Source organism: Hipposideros armiger, unplaced genomic scaffold, assembly GCF_001890085.2.
Source record: "Hipposideros armiger isolate ML-2016 unplaced genomic scaffold, ASM189008v1 scaffold_35, whole genome shotgun sequence".
NCBI classification, from domain to species: Eukaryota; Metazoa; Chordata; class Mammalia; order Chiroptera; family Hipposideridae; genus Hipposideros; species Hipposideros armiger.
In genome coordinates this window covers 1,606,512-1,611,752 of record NW_017731385.1, presented here as the reverse complement: position 1 = coordinate 1,611,752, position 5,241 = coordinate 1,606,512, and the positions used below count along the sequence as shown (strand labels likewise).

Here is a 5,241-nt window from a genome sequence, read left to right as displayed (position 1 = left end):
GGGAAAACTTCGGGACTATTTTTCTTCAGAGGTAAAAATAATAGCAATGGGGGAAATGGACTGAAGTTAGGAACAATTTCCTATATACAGAAATGGACCGTGAAAGTTAAAAAAGAGTTTTTACAAACAACAAAGAGAAACTACAAAATATCAATCCTTAGAAGTAAAAAGAGTCCTATGTAAATGAGGCAGGAAGTGAAATGTTGTGATTGGAATGGACAGATGATGATAATGGTAACATCCTTAGAATTACTTCCTTCCAAGTTTCTGTAATAACTTCGTACTCTTTAGCCTCCCTTAGTACCTGCCTTGCAAACTCCAACCTTGGATTAACTCAACCATCTGTCGTCCCCATCCGTGTGCTAGCAGCTGCCCTTGGCTAATGTGGTCTGACCTTGGCCGACCTTGGTTTTGCTCTAAGAATACAATCCCATGCCACAAATGGGCTTCTCCCACCACCCTGTAGCTCTACTAAGTTAGATCTCCACAACAATAAAAAGAAAAAAAAAAGTCCATGCCTTCTCTCTCCTGAAATTTCTAGTTTACTTACTATAAGCTAATAGGTCAGACATCACCGAGAAAATAGATGCCATCATTTGGGAATCTCTCATCTTTTACATAATTTTAAATACTAAAACTCACCAACACCTACACTCTCTTATCTTTTCCCTTCAACATTGCAACTGATAGAAGGTGCCTTCAGCTTTGAAAGGCCAGCCGTTTTACTTAGGTTTTAATGTTACCCCTCATCCTTCTCAAGGACATTTGGGACTTTGGCTCATTGCTATCCTGCATTCAACACTCCTTCTTTACAGCTTAGAAACTAAAACAGTATAAACATGTCAACCGAAAAAAAGCAAACAAAGGATAATCAAAGTCTGTCGTCAGCAAAGGATGACAACTGATCGCCAATATCCATGGGCACAGCCTTCGCCCTTGATGAAAGAAACTATGCTTTGAGCTGAGCCCAGAAAAACCTGGAATAGATCTTTTGCAGCTTCCCTCGCACCCAGGTGTGGCCATGTGGGTGAGTACGCAGACACGGTATTGCAACCTCTCAGGAGCACCCTCAAAAATGGGAGGACCTTGTCATCACTTCCTCCCATGCTGATGTTGACACAGCGCAAAGCTAGAAGGAGCTGGTGTTTGGGGAACCACCATAGCAGCCCAGAACTTCTTACTGCCGAACACAATGGGGGAGAAGAATAGACTTCTATCTAGTTTAAGTTATCGTTGCTGGGTTTCCTGTCATTAGGAGCCCAATCTATTCCTAACTGATATGCTAAAATCCCCTTTATCCCTCATCCCCCTAAAACTGCTGTCACACCCTCATCTGTCCCTCACACCCAAACACTTTGGGCCACCTACATAAACAGCCTCCCCATCTTCACCCCCTTCAGGTCTCAGCTGATTTCAGTATGACTTCTACCGTCATCCGGACAGAAACGGCTTCTGTCAGGCTCATGGGCCTCCATTTGCCAGCTCTCACCGCACCTGACGTTGTCCATTCTCTCTTTTTCAAAAGTATCTCTTTTGTAAGATCCTGCGATATCACACTCTCCTGAGTTTCCTTTGGCCTGTGCGGTCACCACTTCTCAGCCCCCTTGGCAAACCTCCGAGTATATTTCAATCATCTTCTCCATCACTGCTTTTTGGGTATGTCCAAAATGGAACTTAACATGCCTTGACTGTCCTGTCTCCCAAACCTATTCCTGCTCCAATCTTTCTCATNTTGGTCATTGATCTCCATCTGGGCTGGAGAGAAAGCTCCTGACTCTGAAAAGTTACGGGGCTGCCAACACCACAGGGAAATTCCATTTCTGTGGCCACACGGCCACGGCAGTAGGGTTCCTCCTCTATTAGGGTTTCTGTCGTTATTATTTTACTTTTATTAAGCAAGCTGCGGCCTCTGCTTTCCAGCCCTCGCTTTTAGTTACAGTAATCAATTTTTCAGTGTAACTGGCTGTAATTGTTGGCTTGGATATTGAGCTTTCATGGGCTTAGACAGAGTGCGTTCCCATGAAGGGTCTTCCCTATACCTCGCAGACAGATGGGTAATAATACCATACATTAATACCTCCACATTGGTTTATGTGTGTCTGACCACAGTGCAAGCATAATTATTTTTGCCCAGTAAAAGCTATTAGAGATCTATTTGGTAGGTTTTACGATCAATAGCTCCTGTGATATTTGTGTAGCAGCCACAGAATAATCAATTGAAGGTCATATAAAGTAAATTACCATCCTCCTATAATGATTCTTTTTTTTTTTCCTAGATGAGAATTGGGTTTTATTATTTCATCAGGAGCCTCTTACAACGCATGCTCCGTCTCTTTGGGAAAGACACATCTAAAAGTTGCGAGCGTTGTTTGGAACATAGTATTAATATCCATTACTTGAATTTCTGTTATCGGGTTATTGAATTAGTGGATTCACCCTGGAATTCCTTCCAAACCCTTTCTTATGGACTCAGTGACACAGTTAATAACAGTCAGGAGCAAATGGACGTCTTGTGCTGCACGGTGGAGTGAGTCACTTTGCAAAAGTCAATCTTTGTAGCTGTCTCTTTAAAGCAAATTTAGAGTTGGTTAAATGTGTTATATTGACAGCGTGACCGAGCTTCTCTCTTTAAACCCTTTCTAGAGAGTGACTGGTGAACTAGGTGGGAGATGGAGTCAGGAGTGCCGAACACCAATGCACTGTCCACCAGGAGCTCCAGGTAAAGTTGGGGTGGAGGCAGGATGGGGGGAATGTACCTGCTTTCCAGGGGGGGGGCCTCTCCTTCACCCAAGGTGCCTAACCTGGATTTCAGACTTGCAGTGCGCAAGTTGGAGCGATGGCTGTGCCTCTATAATAGATTGCAATTTGCCAACCGGAAGCATGCAATCCCCCAACTGTCTTAAAGGGACCCATTTTCAGAGTGTAGCCTTTCTTTTCGTGGGTGCAATCAGTTGTGCACTGAAAAACCGCACCACAGTTGGATAACTGCAGGCACAACAGGCCACGGGAGGCCTCTTTGCTCCAAATTTTGTACCTTCCACGAACTGCACTTGCAGCAAATGGGGAGCGCGGCAGGAGCTTTCTGAAAAAATTTGGGCCAGGAAATTCTCCATGGAGGGAGCAGGCCAGGAGAGAGACGATTACTCACTTTCTTGAAGACAAAGGCCAATTGAGACATCCTTTTCTTCTCCCCACAGTCCACCTGGTCTGCAGAGTGCGGCTTGGGAGCCAAATGCCAGGTACCACAGGGGACCCGATCGCCTGGGGCATTTCCAGGAAATCTGCAACTTTTCGCCAACGGACAAGAAATCATCTGTTGAAAAAAATAGGAACGATATTGGTAAGTGTGTGATACAATTCTGGTGATAAGTGAATGAAGTGTTTTAGAATAAACAGCAGCAGGCATTTTATTTCCTTTCGAGAAATGATTATTATTGCTGTGACTTCTTATTTGCTTTGGGGACAATAAATGCAGACGTTAAAATAGTAGTGCCTCTAGGTTTTAACCAAGGGATAAATGAGGAGGCATTTTACATTTATACCTAATATATTTATGTATTTGCCCATATATAAAGGTTCATACGAATTACACATNCCTTTTCCTAAACCTAACTGTGATGCTATTACAATATGGTGTTTAAAAGAGAAATGCATGCAGGTAAGTTCTTTCTCTCCCCACTCACTCAGTTTTCAACCACAATGATATAAACTCCAGCTCTGTGACATGATTCCATTTCAGTGATTGCAATTTTAAAAGTGGCTTTCATTTTCTTAGCGGAGGTAGTGGCTGGGGCAGAAAGAGATGGTATGTCGTCTAACGCACACTTAGGCAGAATAACACTTTCCTTCTGTGAACAACAAATCCCACTTTTTTTCCCCCCCTGGAAACTATCTTGCTCTCAGAGGCAAATGCATCAGCGTACAGGCAGGACTGACTTATGCCTTGACATGAAATGTGTCACCTTCAGCGCTGCGCCTGCACAGGGGCAAATGCACGTATTGAATGGACCTGTCCTTCCGCTGCCAGAGAAAAGCCCGGATGATACAATAGGTCTCTACCAGCCCCGTTTCCACAGTGGTTCACGACATCATTTTTCCTGTTATCTGTCTGTCTGCCTCCACCCCTGCTCGCCACCTAATGAGTTTTCTAAAGGACACTTCTGGAGTCGCAATTGCCTAAGACTGTGGGCTGTCATCGTTTTGCAAGGATAAACAAAATATATTCAAATAGCTCATGACTTTACAACATATAAAAGCTAGATAAATTAGGGAAAATGGACAGGTGCACATGGACAAACTATATGGCTCCAACACCTCTTTCTATGTTATTCTTTGTGAAAAAAAGTTTTTGGGGTTTTTTTTTTTAGCATTTAATATCAATTGTCTTACAGTTCTATTCTGCCTATACCATCTAAAGTGTAACTGCCTCCTACCCTCCACTGTTCTCCCACCCCCATTTTTAAAAACCTCTTTTCCATGATTTGAATATTGCCTGAGATAAGGGAATGCCTGTTCAGGTCTGATTTCATATTGTTTCTCAGAGGCTGATAGGGCGTCATTCACAGAAATGAATACTAAGAGCTATAAGCTGTTTGCAGTTTGGGAATGGGGAGGCTCGGGGATTCTTCTGATGGCGAAATGATTTGTCAAACATCAGCCCTTAATTATGCGGGCTCCTTCGCCCTCCACTTTCCCAGAGTGCGCTTTCCTTTCTCCCACAGAGATAGAATAGAAACTAATCTTCAAAATCTAAACATCCCAAGCCGGGTCCTTTTGTGCAGGCATCTTGCTCTTCGCGCTCCGTGCCAGGCGGTGCGAAGCGCGCTCCTATTTACATTCGCGGGTCCCCCGCTGCTCGGACCCCGGCTGGTAGGCAGACCATCCATCATTCACCCTCCTCCCGCCGTGCGCCCAGAGCTACGGCCAATCCGGCGGCAGGTGGGGCCGCACCTGCGGGACAGCCCGCCGCTTCCCTGCGCTCTTCTAGCCTCGCCTCCCTGGCTGGAGGTGCCCTTCCAAGCCCCTGCGTTCTCCAAGGCCAGAGCCGGGCAGGTACACTCCGGTGACAGGGACCCTGCTCGCGCTGAGCCCGCCGCTGGTGGCCAGGGGAGCCAGGAACGTGGGAGGGAGGACACTTCTCCTTTATTGCATATCCCCTGCTGTGGATTGGTTGTGTGTGTGTGTGTGTGTGTGTGTGTGTGTGTGTGTGTGTGTGTGTGTGTGTGTGTGTGTGTGTGTGTG

The 5,241-nt window shown here is 45.3% G+C and overlaps 1 long non-coding RNA gene across 1 annotated transcript in view; it reads left to right on the top strand.

Moving 5' to 3' along the window:
* The first annotated feature begins 2,664 nt into the window (after positions 1–2,664).
* The window catches only part of LOC109380371 (uncharacterized), a 15,245-nt gene continuing 12,668 nt past the window's right edge, over positions 2,665–5,241 (top strand). Inside the window, exons 1-2 of the long non-coding RNA XR_002123453.1 lie at positions 2,665–2,719; positions 3,198–3,340. This is a non-coding gene — a long non-coding RNA (uncharacterized LOC109380371). The remainder of the gene's footprint in view (positions 2,720–3,197; positions 3,341–5,241) is intronic.